The sequence below is a fragment of the Schistocerca nitens genome, chromosome 1 (assembly GCF_023898315.1).
Source record: "Schistocerca nitens isolate TAMUIC-IGC-003100 chromosome 1, iqSchNite1.1, whole genome shotgun sequence".
Classification (NCBI taxonomy): Eukaryota; Metazoa; Arthropoda; class Insecta; order Orthoptera; family Acrididae; genus Schistocerca; species Schistocerca nitens.
Window position 1 is genome coordinate 1,282,626,918 of NC_064614.1, and position 19,150 is coordinate 1,282,646,067.

The window sequence follows — 19,150 nt, forward strand, 5'->3', positions numbered from 1 at the left end:
TTACCGATGCATTATTCCTCCTTTACTGCATCCCTCGCTCCCTCACATTGCCAAATTAACACACAAATTGCGTCCATATGAAATACTCTGGGTTCCCTGCATTATCTTTCTAAATCGAGATACGTTTCTACGGAAACGATAGGATTTTCTTTTGGGAGTCGAGTATCTCTTTTCCGATGCATTATTCCTCCTTTACTGCATCTATTCCTCGTTTACTGCATCCCTCGCTCCCTCACATTGACGAATTAACACACAATTTGCGTCCATATGATATACTCCGGATTCCCTGCATTGTCCTTCTATATTTAGATACGTTTCTACGGAAACGATAGGATTTTCTCTGAGGTTCCGAGTATATCTTTTCCGATGCATTATTTATCCTTTACTGCATCCCTCGCTCCCTCATATTGACGAATTAACACACAATTTGCGTCCATATGAAATACTCTGGATTCCCTGCATTGTCCTTCTAAATCGGGATTCGTTTCTACGGAAACGATAGGATTTTCTTTGGGGTTCCGAGTATCTCTTTTCCGATGCATTATTCCTCCTTTACTGCATCCCTCGCTCCCTCACATTGACGAATTAACACACAATTTGCGTCCATATGAAATACTCTGGATTCCCTGCATTGTCCTTCTAAATCGAGATACGTTTCTACGGAAACGCTAGGATTTTCTTTGGGGTTCCGAGTATCTCTTTTCCGATGCATTATTCCTCCTTTACTGCATCCCTCGCTCCCTCACATTGACGAATTAACACAAAATTTGCGTCCATATGAAATACTCTGGATTCCCTGCATTGTCTTTCTAAATCGAGATACGTTTCTACGGAAACAATAGGATTTTCTTTGGGGTTCCAAGTATCTCTTTTCTGATGCATTATTCCTCCTTTACTGCATAACTCGCTCCCTCACATTGACAAATTAACACACAATTTGTGTCCATATGAAATACTCTGGATTCCCTGCATTGTCCTTCTAAATCGAGATATGTTTCTACGGAAACGATAGGATTTTCTTTGGGGTTCCGAGTATCTCTTTTCTGATGCATTATTCCTCCTTTACCGCATACCTCGCTCCCTCACATTGACAAATTAACACACAATTTGCGTCCATATGAAATTCTCTGGATTCCCTGCATTGTCCTTCTAAATCGGGATACGTTTTTACGGAAACGGTAGGATTTTCCTTGGGGTTCCGAGTATCTCTTTTCCGATGCATTATTCCTCCTTTAATGCATCCCTCGCTCCCTCACATTGACGAATTAACACACAATTTGCGTCCATATGAAATACTCTGGATTCCCTGCATTGTCCTTCTAAATCAAGATACGTTTCTACGGAAACGATAGGATTTTCTTTGGGGTTCCGAGTATCTCTTTTCCGATGCATTATTCCTCCTTTACTGCATCCCTCGCCCCATCACATTGCCGAATAAACACACAATTTGCGTCCATATGAAATACTCTGGGTTCCCTGCATTATCTTTCTAAAACGAGATACGTTTCTACGGAAACGATAGGATTTTCTTTTGGGAGTCGAGTATCTGTTTTCCGATGCATTATTCCTCCTTTACTGCATCTATTCCTCGTTTACTGCATCTTTCGCTCCCTCACATTCACGAATTAACACACAATTTGCGTCCATTTGATATATTCCGGATTCCCTGCATTGTCCTTCTATATTTAGATACGTTTCTACGGAAACGATAGGATTTTCTTTGGGGTTCCGAGTATCTCTTTTCCGACGCATTATTTATCCTTTACTGCATCCCTTGCTCCCTCATATTGACGAATTAACACACAATTTGCGTCCATATGAAATACTCTGTATTCCCTGCATTGTCCTTCTAAATCGAGATACGTTTCTACGGATACGATAGGATTTTCTTTGGGGTTCCGAGTATCTCTTTTCCGATGCATTATTCCTCCTTTACTGCATCCCTCGCTCCCTCACATTGACGAATTAACACACAATTTGCGTCCATATGAAATACTCTGGATTCCCTGCATTGTCCTTCTAAATCGAGATACGTTTCTACGGAAACGACAGGATTTTCTTTGGGGTCCCGAGTATCTCTTTTCCGATGCATTATTCCTCCTTTACTGCATCCCTCGCTAACTCACATTGACGAATTAACACACAATTTGCGTCCATATGAAATACTCTGGATTCCCTGCATTGTCCTTCTAAATCGAGATACGTTTCTACGGAAACGATAGGATTTTCTTTGGGGTTCCGAGTATCTATTTTCCGATGCATTATTCCTCCTTTACTGCATCCCTCGTTCCCTCACATTGAAGAATTAACACACAATTTGCGTCCATATGAAATACTCTGGATTCCCTGCATTGTCCTTCTAAATAGGGATTCGTTTCAACGGAAACGATAGGATTTTCTTTGGGGTTCCGAGTATCTCTTTTCCGATGCATTATTCCTCCTTTACTGCATCCCTCGCTCCCTCACATTGACGAATTAACACACAATTTGCTTCCATATGAAATACTCTGGATTCCCTGCATTGTCCTTCTAAATCGAGATACGTTTCTACGGAAACGATAAGATATTCTTTGGGGTTCCGAGTATCTCTTTTCCGATGCATTATTCCTCCTTTACTGCATCCCTCGCTCCCTCACATTGACGAATTAACACACAATTTGCGTCCATATGAAATACTCTGGATTCCCTGCATTGTCCTTCAAAATCGAGATACATTTCTACGGAAACGATACGATTTTCTTTGGGGTTCCGCGTATCTCTGTTCCGATGCATTATTCCTCCTTTACTGCATCCCTCGCTCCCTCACATTGACGAATTAACACACAATTTGCGTCCATATGAAATACTCTGGATTCCCTGCATTGTCCTTCTAAATCGAGATACGTTTCTACGGAAACGATAGTATTTTCTTTGGGGTTCCGAGTATCTCTTTTCCGATGCATTATTCCTCCTTTACTGCATTACTCGCTCCCTCACATTGACGAATTAACACACAATTTGCGTCCATATGAAATACTCAGGATTCCCTGCATTGTCCTTCTAAATCGAGATACGTTTCTACGGAAACAACAGGATTTTCTTTGGGGTTCCAAGTATCTCTTTTCTGATGCATTATTCCTCCTTTACTGCATACCTCGCTCCCTCACATTGACAAATTAACACACAATTTGCGTCCATATGAAATACGCTGGATTCCCTGCATTGTCCTTCTAGATCGAGATATGTTTCTACGGAAACGATAGTATTTTCTTTGGGGTTCCGAGTATCTCTTTTCTGATGCATTATTCCTCCGTTACTGCATACCTCGCTCCCTCACATTGACAAATTAACACACAATTTGCGTCCATATGAAATTCTCTGGATTCCCTGCATTGTCCTTCTAAATCGGGATACGTTTTTACGGAAACGGTAGGATTTTCCTTGGGGTTCCGAGTATCTCTTTTCCGATGCATTAATCCTCCTTTACTGCATCCCTCGCCCCCTCACATTGCCGAATTAAAACACAATTTGCGTCCATATGAAATTCTCTGGGTTCCCTGCATTATCTTTCTAAAACGAGATACGTTTCTACGGAAACGATAGGATTTTCTTTTGGGAGTCGAGTATCTCTTTTCCGATGCATTATTCCTCCTTTACTGCATCTATTCCTCGTTTACTGCATCCCTCGCTCCCTCACATTGACGAATTAACACACAATTTGCGTCCATATGATATACTCCGGATTCCCTGCATTGTCCTTCTATATTTAGATTCGTTTCTACGGAAACGATAGGATTTTCTTTGAGGTTCCGAGTATCTCTTTTCCGATGCATTATTTATCCTTTACTGCATCCCTCGCTCCCTCATATTGACGAATTAACACACAATTTGCGTCCATATGAAATACTCTGGATTCCCTGCATTGTCCTTCTAAATCGAGATACGTTTCTACGGAAACGATAGGATTTTCTTTGGTTTTCCGGGTATCTCTTTTCCGATGCATTATTCCTCCTTTACTGCATCCCTCGCTCCCTCACATGGACGAATTAACACACAATTTGCGTCCATATGAAATACTCTGGATTCCCTGCATTGTCCTTCTAAATCGAGATACGTTTCTACGGAAACGACAGGATTTTCTTTGGGGTCCCGAGTATCTCTTTTCCGATGCATTATTCCTCCTTTACTGCATCCCTCGCTAACTCACATTGACGAATTAACACACAATTTGCGTCCATATGAAATACTCTGGATTCCCTGCATTTTCCTTCTAAATCGAGATACGTTTCTACGGAAACGATAGGATTTTCTTTGGGGTTCCGAGTATCTATTTTCCGATGCATTATTCCTCCTTTACTGCATCCCTCGTTCCCTCACATTGAAGAATTAACACACAATTTGCGTCCATATGAAATACTCTGGATTCCCTGCATTGTCCTTCTAAATAGGGATTCGTTTCAACGGAAACGATAGGATTTTCTTTGGGGTTCCGAGTATCTCTTTACCGATGCATTATTCCTCCTTTACTGCATCCCTCGCTCCCTCGCATTGCCAAATTAACACACAAATTGCGTCCATATCAAATACTCTGGGTTCCCTGCATTATCTTTCTAAATCGAGATACGTTTCTACGGAAACGATAGGATTTTCTTTTGGGAGTCGAGTATCTCTTTTCCGATGCATTATTCCTCCATTACTGCATCCCTCGCTCCCTCACATTGACGAATTAACACACAATTTGCGTCCATATGAAATACTCTGGATTCCCTGCATTGTCCTTCTAAATCGAGATACGTTTCTACGGAAACGATAGGATTTTCTTTGGGGTTCCGAGTATCTCTTTTCCGACGCATTATTTATCCTTTACTGCATCCCTCGCTCCCTCATATTGACGAATTAACACACAATTTGCGTCCATATGAAATACTCTGGATTCCCTGCATTGTCCTTCTAAATCGAGATACGTTTCTACGGATACGATAGGATTTTCTTTGGGGTTCCGAGTATCTCTTTTCCGATGCATTATTCCTCCTTTACTGCATCCCTCGCTCCCTCACATTGACGAATTAACACACAATTTGCGTCCATATGAAATACTCTGGATTCCCTGCATTGTCCTTCTAAATCGAGATACGTTTCTACGGAAACGACAGGACTTTCTTTGGGGTCCCGAGTATCTCTTTTCCGATGCATTATTCCTCCTTTACTGCATCCCTCGCTAACTCACATTGACGAATTAACACACAATTTGCGTCCATATGAAATACTCTGGATTCCCTGCATTGTCCTTCTAAATCGAGATACGTTTCTACGGAAACGATAGGATTTTCTTTGGGGTTCCGAGTATCTATTTTCCGATGCATTATTCCTCCTTTACTGCATCCCTCGTTCCCTCACATTGAAGAATTAACACACAATTTGCGTCCATATGAAATACTCTGGATTCCCTGCATTGTCCTTCTAAATAGGGATTCGTTTCAACGGAAACGATAGGATTTTCTTTGGGGTTCCGAGTATCTCTTTACCGATGCATTATTCCTCCTTTACTGCATCCCTCGCTCCCTCACATTGCCAAATTAACACACAAATTGCGTCCATATGAAATACTCTGGGTTCCCTGCATTATCTTTCTAAATCGAGATACGTTTCTACGGAAACGATAGGATTTTCTTTTGGGAGTCGAGTATCTCTTTTCCGATGCATTATTCCTCCTTTACTGCATCCCTCGCTCCCTCACATTGACGAATTAACACACAATTTGCTTCCATATGAAATACTCTGGATTCCCTGCATTGTCCTTCTAAATCGAGATACGTTTCTACGGAAACGATAAGATATTCTTTGGGGTTCCGAGTATCTCTTTTCCGATGCATTATTCCTCCTTTACTGCATCCCTCGCTCCCTCACATTGACGAATTAACACACAATTTGCGTCCATATAAAATACTCTGGATTCCCTGCATTGTCCTTCAAAATCGAGATACATTTCTACGGAAACGATACGATTTTCTTTGGGGTTCCGCGTATCTCTGTTCCGATGCATTATTCCTCCTTTACTGCATCCCTCGCTCCCTCACATTGACGAATTAACACACAATTTGCGTCCATATGAAATACTCTGGATTCCCTGCATTGTCCTTCTAAATCGAGATACGTTTCTACGGAAACGATAGTATTTTCTTTGGGGTTCCGAGTATCTCTTTTCCGATGCATTATTCCTCCTTTACTGCATTACTCGCTCCCTCACATTGACGAATTAACACACAATTTGCGTCCATATGAAATACTCAGGATTCCCTGCATTGTCCTTCTAAATCGAGATACGTTTCTACGGAAACAACAGGATTTTCTTTGGGGTTCCAAGTATCTCTTTTCTGATGCATTATTCCTCCTTTACTGCATACCTCGCTCCCTCACATTGACAAATTAACACACAATTTGCGTCCATATGAAATACGCTGGATTCCCTGCATTGTCCTTCTAGATCGAGATATGTTTCTACGGAAACGATAGTATTTTCTTTGGGGTTCCGAGTATCTCTTTTCTGATGCATTATTCCTCCGTTACTGCATACCTCGCTCCCTCACATTGACAAATTAACACACAATTTGCGTCCATATGAAATTCTCTGGATTCCCTGCATTGTCCTTCTAAATCGGGATACGTTTTTACGGAAACGGTAGGATTTTCCTTGGGGTTCCGAGTATCTCTTTTCCGATGCATTATTCCTCCTTTACTGCATCCCTCGCCCCCTCACATTGCCGAATTAAAACACAATTTGCGTCCATATGAAATTCTCTGGGTTCCCTGCATTATCTTTCTAAAACGAGATACGTTTCTACGGAAACGATAGGATTTTCTTTTGGGAGTCGAGTATCTCTTTTCCGATGCATTATTCCTCCTTTACTGCATCTATTCCTCGTTTACTGCATCCCTCGCTCCCTCACATTGACGAATTAACACACAATTTGCGTCCATATGATATACTCCGGATTCCCTGCATTGTCCTTCTATATTTAGATTCGTTTCTACGGAAACGATAGGATTTTCTTTGAGGTTCCGAGTATCTCTTTTCCGATGCATTATTTATCCTTTACTGCGTCCGTCGCTCCCTCATATTGACGAATTAACACACAATTTGCGTCCATATGAAATACTCTGGATTCCCTGCATTGTCCTTCTAAATCGAGATACGTTTCTACGGAAACGATAGGATTTTCTTTGGTTTTCCGGGTATCTCTTTTCCGATGCATTATTCCTCCTTTACTGCATCCCTCGCTCCCTCACATTGACGAATTAACACACAATTTGCGTCCATATGAAATACTCTGGATTCCCTGCATTGTCCTTCTAAATCGAGATACGTTTCTACGGAAACGACAGGATTTTCTTTGGGGTCCCGAGTATCTCTTTTCCGATGCATTATTCCTCCTTTACTGCATCCCTCGCTAACTCACATTGACGAATTAACACACAATTTGCGTCCATATGAAATACTCCGGATTCCCTGCATTTTCCTTCTAAATCGAGATACGTTTCTACGGAAACGATAGGATTTTCTTTGGGGTTCCGAGTATCTATTTTCCGATGCATTATTCCTCCTTTACTGCATCCCTCGTTCCCTCACATTGAAGAATTAACACACAATTTGCGTCCATATGAAATACTCTGGATTCCCTGCATTGTCCTTCTAAATAGGGATTCGTTTCAACGGAATCGATAGGATTTTCTTTGGGGTTCCGAGTATCTCTTTACCGATGCATTATTCCTCCTTTACTGCATCCCTCGCTCCCTCGCATTGCCAAATTAACACACAAATTGCGTCCATATGAAATACTCTGGGTTCCCTGCATTATCTTTCTAAATCGAGATACGTTTCTACGGAAACGATAGGATTTTCTTTTGGGAGTCGAGTATCTCTTTTCCGATGCATTATTCCTCCATTACTGCATCCCTCGCTCCCTCACATTGACGAATTAACACACAATTTGCGTCCATATGAAATACTCTGGATTCCCTGCATTGTCCTTCTAAATCGAGATACGTTTCTACGGAAACGATAAGATATTCTTTGTGGTTCCGAGTATCTCTTTTCCGATGCATTATTCCTCCTTCACTGCATCCCTCGCTCCCTCACATTGACGAATTAACACACAATTTGCGTCCATATGAAATACTCTGGATTCCCTGCATTGTCCTTCAAAATCGAGATACATTTCTACGGAAACGATACGATTTTCTTTGGGGTTCCGCGTATCTCTTTTCCGATGCATTATTCCTCCTTTACTGCATCCCTCGCTCCCTCACATTGACGAATTAACACACAATTTGCGTCCATATGAAATACTCTGGATTCCCTGCATTGTCCTTCTAAATCGAGATAGGTTTCTACGGAAACGATAGGATTTTCTATGGGGTTCCGAGTATCTCTTTTCCGATGCATTATTCCTCCTTTACTCATCCCTCGCTCCCTCACATTGACGAATTAACACACAATTAGCGTCCATATGAAATACCCTGGATTCCTTGCATTGTCTTTCTAAATCGAGATATGTTTCTACGGAAACGATAGGATATTCTTTGGGGTTTCGAGTATCTATTTTCCGATGCATTATTCCTCCTTTACTGCATCCCTCGCCCCCTCACATTGCCGAATTAACACACAATTTGCGTCCATATGAAATACTCTGGGTTCCCTGCATTATCTTTCTAAAACGAGATACGTTTCTACGGAAACGATAGGATTTTCTTTTGGGAGTCGAGTATCTCTTTTCCGATGCATTATTCCTCCTTTACTGCCTCTATTCCTCGTTTACTGCATCCCTCGCTCCCTCACATTGACGAATTAACACACAATTTGCGTCCATATGATTTACTACGGATTCCCTGCATTGTCCTTCTATATTTAGATACGTTTCTACGGAAACGATAGGATTTTCTTTGGGGTACCGAGTATCTCTTTTCCGATGCATTATTTATCCTTTACTGCATCCCTCGCTCCCTCACATTGACGAATTAACACACAATTTGCGTCCATATGAAATACTCTGGATTCCCTGCATTGTCCTTCTAAATCGGGATTCGTTTCAACGGAAACGATAGGATTTTCTTTGGGGTTCCGAGTATCTATTTTCCGATGCATTATTCCTCCTTTACTGCATCCCTCGCCCCCTCACATTGCCGAATTAACACACAATTTGCGTCCATATGAAATACTCTGGGTTCCCTGCATTATCTTTCTAAAACGAGATACGTTAATACGGAAACGATAGGATTTTCTTTTGGGAGTCGAGTATCTCTTTTCCGATGCATTATTCCTCCTTTACTGCATCCCTCGCTCCCTCACATTGACGAATTAACACACAATTTGCGTCCATATGAAATACTCTGGATTCCCTGCATTGTCCTTCTAAATCGAGATACGTTTCTACGGAAACGATAGGATATTCTGTGGGGTTCCAAGTATCTCTTTTCCGATGCATTATTCCCCCTTTACTGCATCCCTCGCTCCCTCACATTGAAGAATTAACACACAATTTGCGTCCATATGAAATACTCTGGATTCCCTGCATTGTCCTTCTAAATCGAGATAAGTTTCTACGGAAACGAGAGGATTTTCTTTGGGGTTCCAAGTATCTCTTTTCCGATACATTATTCCTCCTTTACTGCACCCCTTCTCCCTCACATTGACTAATTAACACACAATTTGCGTCCATATGAAATACGCTGGATTCCCTGCATTGTCCTTATAAATCGAGATACGTTTCTACGGAAACGATAGGATTTTCTTTGGGGTTCCGAGTATCTCTTTTCCGATACATTATTCCTCCTTTACTGCATCCCTCGGTCCATCACATTGACGAATTAACACACAATTTGCGTCCATATGAAATACTCTGGATTCCCTGCATTGTCCTTGTAAATCGAGATACGTTTCTATGGAAACGATAGGATTTTCTTTGGGGTTCCGAGTATCTCTTTTCCGATGCATTATTCCTCCTTTACTGCATCCCTCGCTCCCTCACATTGACGAGTTAACACACAAATTGCGTCTATATGAAATACTCTGGGTTCCCTGCATTGTCCTTCTAAATCGGGATTCGTTTCTACGGAAACGATAGGATTTTCTTTGGGGTTCCGAGTATCTCTTTACGGTTGCATCATTCCTCCTTTACTGCATCCCTCGCTCCCTCACATTGACGAATCAACACACAATTTGCGTCCATATGAAATACTCTGGATTCCCTGCATTGTCCTTCTAAATCGAGATACGTTTCTACGGAAACGACAGGATTTTCTTTGGGGTTCCGAGTATCTCTTTTCCGATGCATTATTCCTCCTTTACTGCATCCCTCGCTCCCTCACATTGACGAATTAACACACAATTTGCGTCCATATGAAATACTCTGGATTCCCTGCATTGTCCTTCTAAATCGAGATACGTTTCTACGGAAACGATAGGATTTTCTTTGGGGTTCCAAGTATCTCTTTTCCGATGCATTATTCCTCCTTTACTGCATCCCTCGCTCCCTCACATTGCCAAATTAACACACAAATTGCGTCCATATGAAATACTCTGGGTTCCCTGCATTATCTTTCTAAATCGAGATACGTTTCTACGGAAACGATAGGATTTTCTTTTGGGAGTCGAGTATCTCTTTCCGATGCATTATTCCTCCTTTACTGCATCCCTCGCTCCCTCACATTGACGAATTAACACACAATTTGCTTCCATATGAAATACTCTGGATTCCCTGCATTGTCCTTCTAAATCGAGATACGTTTCTACGGAAACGATAAGATATTCTTTGGGGTTCCGAGTATCTCTTTTCCGATGCATTATTCCTCCTTTACTGCATCCCTCGCTCCCTCACATTGACGAATTAACACACAATTTGCGTCCATATGAAATACTCTGGATTCCCTGCATTGTCCTTCAAAATCGAGATACATTTCTACGGAAACGATACGATTTTCTTTGGGGTTCCGCGTATCTCTGTTCCGATGCATTATTCCTCCTTTACTGCATCCCTCGCTCCCTCACATTGACGAATTAACACACAATTTGCGTCCATATGAAATACTCTGGATTCCCTGCATTGTCCTTCTAAATCGAGATACGTTTCTACGGAAACGATAGTATTTTCTTTGGGGTTCCGAGTATCTCTTTTCCGATGCATTATTCCTCCTTTACTGCATTACTCGCTCCCTCACATTGACGAATTAACACACAATTTGCGTCCATATGAAATACTCAGGATTCCCTGCATTGTCCTTCTAAATCGAGATACGTTTCTACGGAAACAACAGGATTTTCTTTGGGGTTCCAAGTATCTCTTTTCTGATGCATTATTCCTCCTTTACTGCATACCTCGCTCCCTCACATTGACAAATTAACACACAATTTGCGTCCATATGAAATACGCTGGATTCCCTGCATTGTCCTTCTAGATCGAGATATGTTTCTACGGAAACGATAGTATTTTCTTTGGGGTTCCGAGTATCTCTTTTCTGATGCATTATTCCTCCGTTACTGCATACCTCGCTCCCTCACATTGACAAATTAACACACAATTTGCGTCCATATGAAATTCTCTGGATACCCTGCATTGTCCTTCTAAATCGGGATACGTTTTTACGGAAACGGTAGGATTTTCCTTGGGGTTCCGAGTATCTCTTTTCCGATGCATTATTCCTCCTTTACTGCATCCCTCGCCCCCTCACATTGCCGAATTAAAACACAATTTGCGTCCATATGAAATTCTCTGGGTTCCCTGCATTATCTTTCTAAAACGAGATACGTTTCTACGGAAACGATAGGATTTTCTTTTGGGAGTCGAGTATCTCTTTTCCGATGCATTATTCCTCCTTTACTGCATCTATTCCTCGTTTACTGCATCCCTCGCTCCCTCACATTGACGAATTAACACACAATTTGCGTCCATATGATATACTCCGGATTCCCTGCATTGTCCTTCTATATTTAGATTCGTTTCTACGGAAACGATAGGATTTTCTTTGAGGTTCCGAGTATCTCTTTTCCGATGCATTATTTATCCTTTACTGCATCCCTCGCTCCCTCATATTGACGAATTAACACACAATTTGCGTCCATATGAAATACTCTGGATTCCCTGCATTGTCCTTCTAAATCGAGATACGTTTCTACGGAAACGATAGGATTTTCTTTGGTTTTCCGGGTATCTCTTTTCCGATGCATTATTCCTCCTTTACTGCATCCCTCGCTCCCTCACATTGACGAATTAACACACAATTTGCGTCCATATGAAATACTCTGGATTCCCTGCATTGTCCTTCTAAATCGAGATACGTTTCTACGGAAACGACAGGATTTTCTTTGGGGTCCCGAGTATCTCTTTTCCGATGCATTATTCCTCCTTTACTGCATCCCTCGCTAACTCACATTGACGAATTAACACACAATTTGCGTCCATATGAAATACTCTGGATTCCCTGCATTTTCCTTCTAAATCGAGATACGTTTCTACGGAAACGATAGGATTTTCTTTGGGGTTCCGAGTATCTATTTTCCGATGCATTATTCCTCCTTTACTGCATCCCTCGTTCCCTCACATTGAAGAATTAACACACAATTTGCGTCCATATGAAATACTCTGGATTCCCTGCATTGTCCTTCTAAATAGGGATTCGTTTCAACGGAAACGATAGGATTTTCTTTGGGGTTCCGAGTATCTCTTTACCGATGCATTATTCCTCCTTTACTGCATCCCTCGCTCCCTCGCATTGCCAAATTAACACACAAATTGCGTCCATATGAAATACTCTGGGTTCCCTGCATTATCTTTCTAAATCGAGATACGTTCCTACGGAAACGATAGGATTTTCTTTTGGGAGTCGAGTATCTCTTTTCCGATGCATTATTCCTCCATTACTGCATCCCTCGCTCCCTCACATTGACGAATTAACACACAATTTGCGTCCATATGAAATACTCTGGATTCCCTGCATTGTCCTTCTAAATCGAGATACGTTTCTACGGAAACGATAGGATTTTCTTTGGGGTTCCGAGTATCTCTTTTCCGACGCATTATTTTTCCTTTACTGCATCCCTCGCTCCCTCATATTGACGAATTAACACACAATTTGCGTCCATATGAAATACTCTGGATTCCCTGCATTGTCCTTCTAAATCGAGATACGTTTCTACGGATACGATAGGATTTTCTTTGGGGTTCCGAGTATCTCTTTTCCGATGCATTATTCCTCCTTTACTGCATCCCTCGCTCCCTCACATTGACGAATTAACACACAATTTGCGTCCATATGAAATACTCTGGATTCCCTGCATTGTCCTTCTAAATCGAGATACGTTTCTACGGAAACGACAGGATTTTCTTTGGGGTCCCGAGTATCTCTTTTCCGATGCATTATTCCTCCTTTACTGCATCCCTCGCTAACTCACATTGACGAATTAACACACAATTTGCGTCCATATGAAATACTCTGGATTCCCTGCATTGTCCTTCTAAATCGAGATACGTTTCTACGGAAACGATAGGATTTTCTTTGGGGTTCCGAGTATCTATTTTCCGATGCATTATTCCTCCTTTACTGCATCCCTCGATCCCTCACATTGAAGAATTAACACACAATTTGCGTCCATATGAAATACTCTGGATTCCCTGCATTGTCCTTCTAAATAGGGATTCGTTTCAACGGAAACGATAGGATTTTCTTTGGGGTTCCGAGTATCTCTTTACCGATGCATTATTCCTCCTTTACTGCATCCCTCGCTCCCTCACATTGCCAAATTAACACACAAATTGCGTCCATATGAAATACTCTGGGTTCCCTGCATTATCTTTCTAAATCGAGATACGTTTCTACGGAAACGATAGGATTTTCTTTTGGGAGTCGAGTATCTCTTTTCCGATGCATTATTCCTCCTTTACTGCATCCCTCGCTCCCTCACATTGACGAATTAACACACAATTTGCTTCCATATGAAATACTCTGGATTCCCTGCATTGTCCTTCTAAATCGAGATACGTTTCTACGGAAACGATAAGATATTCTTTGGGGTTCCGAGTATCTCTTTTCCGATGCATTATTCCTCCTTTACTGCATCCCTCGCTCCCTCACATTGACGAATTAACACACAATTTGCGTCCATATAAAATACTCTGGATTCCCTGCATTGTCCTTCAAAATCGAGATACATTTCTACGGAAACGATACGATTTTCTTTGGGGTTCCGCGTATCTCTGTTCCGATGCATTATTCCTCCTTTACTGCATCCCTCGCTCCCTCACATTGACGAATTAACACACAATTTGCGTCCATATGAAATACTCTGGATTCCCTGCATTGTCCTTCTAAATCGAGATACGTTTCTACGGAAACGATAGTATTTTCTTTGGGGTTCCGAGTATCTCTTTTCCGATGCATTATTCCTCCTTTACTGCATTACTCGCTCCCTCACATTGACGAATTAACACACAATTTGCGTCCATATGAAATACTCAGGATTACTTGCATTGTCCTTCTAAATCGAGATACGTTTCTACGGAAACAACAGGATTTTCTTTGGGGTTCCAAGTATCTCTTTTCTGATGCATTATTCCTCCTTTACTGCATACCTCGCTCCCTCACATTGACAAATTAACACACAATTTGCGTCCATATGAAATACGCTGGATTCCCTGCATTGTCCTTCTAGATCGAGATATGTTTCTACGGAAACGATAGTATTTTCTTTGGGGTTCCGAGTATCTCTTTTCTGATGCATTATTCCTCCGTTACTGCATACCTCGCTCCCTCACATTGACAAATTAACACACAATTTGCGTCCATATGAAAATCTCTGGATTCCCTGCATTGTCCTTCTAAATCGGGATACGTTTTTACGGAAACGGTAGGATTTTCCTTGGGGTTCCGAGTATCTCTTTTCCGATGCATTATTCCTCCTTTACTGCACCCCTTGCCCCCTCACATTGCCGAATTAAAACACAATTTGCGTCCATATGAAATTCTCTGGGTTCCCTGCATTATCTTTCTAAAACGAGATACGTTTCTACGGAAACGATAGGATTTTCTTTTGGGAGTCGAGTATCTCCTTTCCGATGCATTATTCCTCCTTTACTGCATCTATTCCTCGTTTACTGCATCCCTCGCTCCCTCACATTGACGAATTAACACACAATTTGCGTCCATATGATATACTCCGGATTCCCTGCATTGTCCTTCTATATTTAGATTCGTTTCTACGGAAACGATAGGATTTTCTTTGAGGTTCCGAGTATCTCTTTTCCGATGCATTATTTATCCTTTACTGCATCCCTCGCTCCCTCATATTAACGAATTAACACACAATTTGCGTCCATATGAAATACTCTGGATTCCCTGCATTGTCCTTCTAAATCGAGATACGTTTCTACGGAAACGATAGGATTTTCTTTGGTTTTCCGGGTATCTCTTTTCCGATGCATTATTCCTCCTTTACTGCATCCCTCGCTCCCTCACATTGACGAATTAACACACAATTTGCGTCCATATGAAATACTCTGGATTCCCTGCATTGTCCTTCTAAATCGAGATACGTTTCTACGGAAACGACAGGATTTTCTTTGGGGTCCCGAGTATCTCTTTTCCGATGCATTATTCCTCCTTTACTGCATCCCTCGCTAACTCACATTGACGAATTAACACACAATTTGCGTCCATATGAAATACTCTGGATTCCCTGCATTTTCCTTCTAAATCGAGATACGTTTCTACGGAAACGATAGGATTTTCTTTGGGGTTCCGAGTATCTATTTTCCGATGCATTATTCCTCCTTTACTGCATCCCTCGTTCCCTCACATTGAAGAATTAACACACAATTTGCGTCCATATGAAATACTCTGGATTCCCTGCATTGTCCTTCTAAATAGGGATTCGTTTCAACGGAAACGATAGGATTTTCTTTGGGGTTCCGAGTATCTCTTTACCGATGCATTATTCCTCCTTTACTGCATCCCTCGCTCCCTCACATTGACGAATTAACACACAATTTGCGTCCATATGAAATACTCTGGATTCCCTGCATTGTCCTTCTAAATCGAGATAGGTTTCTACGGAAACGATAGGATTTTCTTTGGGGTTCCGCGTATCTCTTTTCCGATGCATTATTCCTCCTTTACTGCATCCCTCGCTCCCTCACATTGACGAATTAACACACAATTTGCGTCCATATGAAATACTCTGGATTCCCTGCATTGTCCTTCTAAATCGAGATAGGTTTCTACGGAAACGATAGGATTTTCTATGGGGTTCCGAGTATCTCTTTTCCGATGCATTATTCCTCCTTTACTGCATCCCTCGCTCCCTCACATTGACGAATTAACACACAATTTGCGTCCATATGAAATACTCTGGATTCCTTGCATTGTCTTTCTAAATCGAGATATGTTTCTACGGAAACGATAGGATATTCTTTGGGGTTTCGAGTATCTATTTTCCGATGCATTATTCCTCCTTTACTGCATCCCTCGCCCCCTCACATTGCCGAATTAACACACAATTTGCGTCCATATGAAATACTCTGGGTTCCCTGCATTATCTTTCTAAAACGAGATACGTTTCTACGGAAACGATAGGATTTTCTTTTGGGAGTCGAGTATCTCTTTTCCGATGCATTATTCCTCCTTTACTGCCTCTATTCCTCGTTTACTGCATCCCTCGCTCCCTCACATTGACGAATTAACACACAATTTGCGTCCATATGATTTACTCCGGATTCCCTGCATTGTCCTTCTATATTTAGATACGTTTCTACGGAAACGATAGGATTTTCTTTGGGGTACCGAGTATCTCTTTTCCGATGCATTATTTATCCTTTACTGCATCCCTCGCTCCCTCACATTGACGAATTAACACACAATTTGCGTCCATATGAAATACTCTGGATTCCCTGCATTGTCCTTCTAAATCGGGATTCGTTTCAACGGAAACGATAGGATTTTCTTTGGGGTTCCGAGTATCTATTTTCCGATGCATTATTCCTCCTTTACTGCATCCCTCGCCCCCTCACATTGCCGAATTAACACACAATTTGCGTCCATATGAAATACTCTGGGTTCCCTGCATTATCTTTCTAAAACGAGATACGTTAATACGGAAACGATAGGATTTTCTTTTGGGAGTCGAGTATCTCTTTTCCGATGCATTATTCCTCCTTTACTGCATCCCTCGCTCCCTCACATTGACGAATTAACACACAATTTGCGTCCATATGAAATACTCTGGATTCCCTGCATTGTCCTTCTAAATCGAGATACGTTTCTACGGAAACGATAGGATATTCTGTGGGGTTCCAAGTATCTCTTTTCCGATGCATTATTCCCCCTTTACTGCATCCCTCGCTCCCTCACATTGAAGAATTAACACACAATTTGCGTCCATATGAAATACTCTGGATTCCCTGCATTGTCCTTCTAAATCGAGATAAGTTTCTACGGAAACGAGAGGATTTTCTTTGGGGTTCCAAGTATCTCTTTTCCGATACATTATTCCTCCTTTACTGCACCCCTTCTCCCTCACATTGACTAATTAACACACAATTTGCGTCCATATGAAATACGCTGGATTCCCTGCATTGTCCTTATAAATCGAGATACGTTTCTACGGAAACGATAGGATTTTCTTTGGGGTTCCGAGTATCTCTTTTCCGATGCATTATTCCTCCTTTACTGCATCCCTCGGTCCATCACATTGACGAATTAACACACAATTTGCGTCCATATGAAATACTCTGGATTCCCTGCATTGTCCTTGTAAATCGAGATACGTTTCTATGGAAACGATAGGATTTTCTTTGGGGTTCCGAGTATCTCTTTTCCGATGCATTATTCCTCCTTTACTGCATCCCTCGCTCCCTCACATTGACGAGTTAACACACAAATTGCGTCTATATGAAATACTCTGGGTTCCCTGCATTGTCCTTCTAAATCGGGATTCGTTTCTACGGAAACGATAGGATTTTCTTTGGGGTTCCGAGTATCTCTTTACGGTTGCATCATTCCTCCTTTACTGCATCCCTCGCTCCCTCACATTGACGAATCAACACACAATTTGCGTCCATATGAAATACTCTGGATTCCCTGCATTGTCCTTCTAAATCGAGATACGTTTCTACGGAAACGACAGGATTTTCTTTGGGGTTCCGAGTATCTCTTTTCCGATGCATTATTCCTCCTTTACTGCATCCCTCGCTCCCTCACATTGACGAATTAACACACAATTTGCGTCCATATGAAATACTCTGGATTCCCTGCATTGTCCTTCTAAATCGAGATACGTTTCTACGGAAACGATAGGATTTTCTTTGGGGTTCCAAGTATCTCTTTTCCGATGCATTATTCCTCCTTTACTGCATCCCTCGCTCCCTCACATTGACCAATTAACACACAATTTGCGTCCATATGAAATACTCTGGATTCCCTGCATTGTCCTTCTAAATCGAGATATGTTTCTACGGAAACGATAGGATTTTCTTTGGGGTTCCGAGTATCTCTTTTCTGATGCATTATTCCTCCTTTACTGCGTACCTCGGTCCCTCACATTGACAAATTAACACACAATTTGCGTCCATATGAAATTCTCTGGATTCACCTCATTGTCCTTCTAAATCGGGATTCGTTTCTACGGAAACGATAGGATTTTCTTTGGGGTTCCGAGTATCTCTTTTCCGAAGCATTATTCCTCCTCCACTGTATCCCTCGCTCCCTCACATTGACGAATTAACACACAATTTGCGTCCATATGAAATACACTGGATTTCCTGCATTGTCCTTCTAAATCGAGATACGTTTCTACGGAAACGAGAGGATTTTCTTTGGGGTTCCGTGTATCTCTTTTCCGATGCATTATTCCTCCTTTACTGCATCCCTCGCTCCCTCACATTGACGAATTAACACACAATTTGCGTCCATATGAAATACTCTGGATTCCCTGCATTGTCCTTCTAAACCGAGATACGTTTCTACGGAAACGATAGGATTTTCTTTGGGGTTCAAGGTATCTCTTTTCCGATACATTATTCCTCCTTTACTGCATCCCTCGCTCCCTCACATTGAACAATTAACACACAATTTGCGTCCATATGAAATACTCTGGATTCCCTGCATTGTCCTTCTAAATCGAGATATG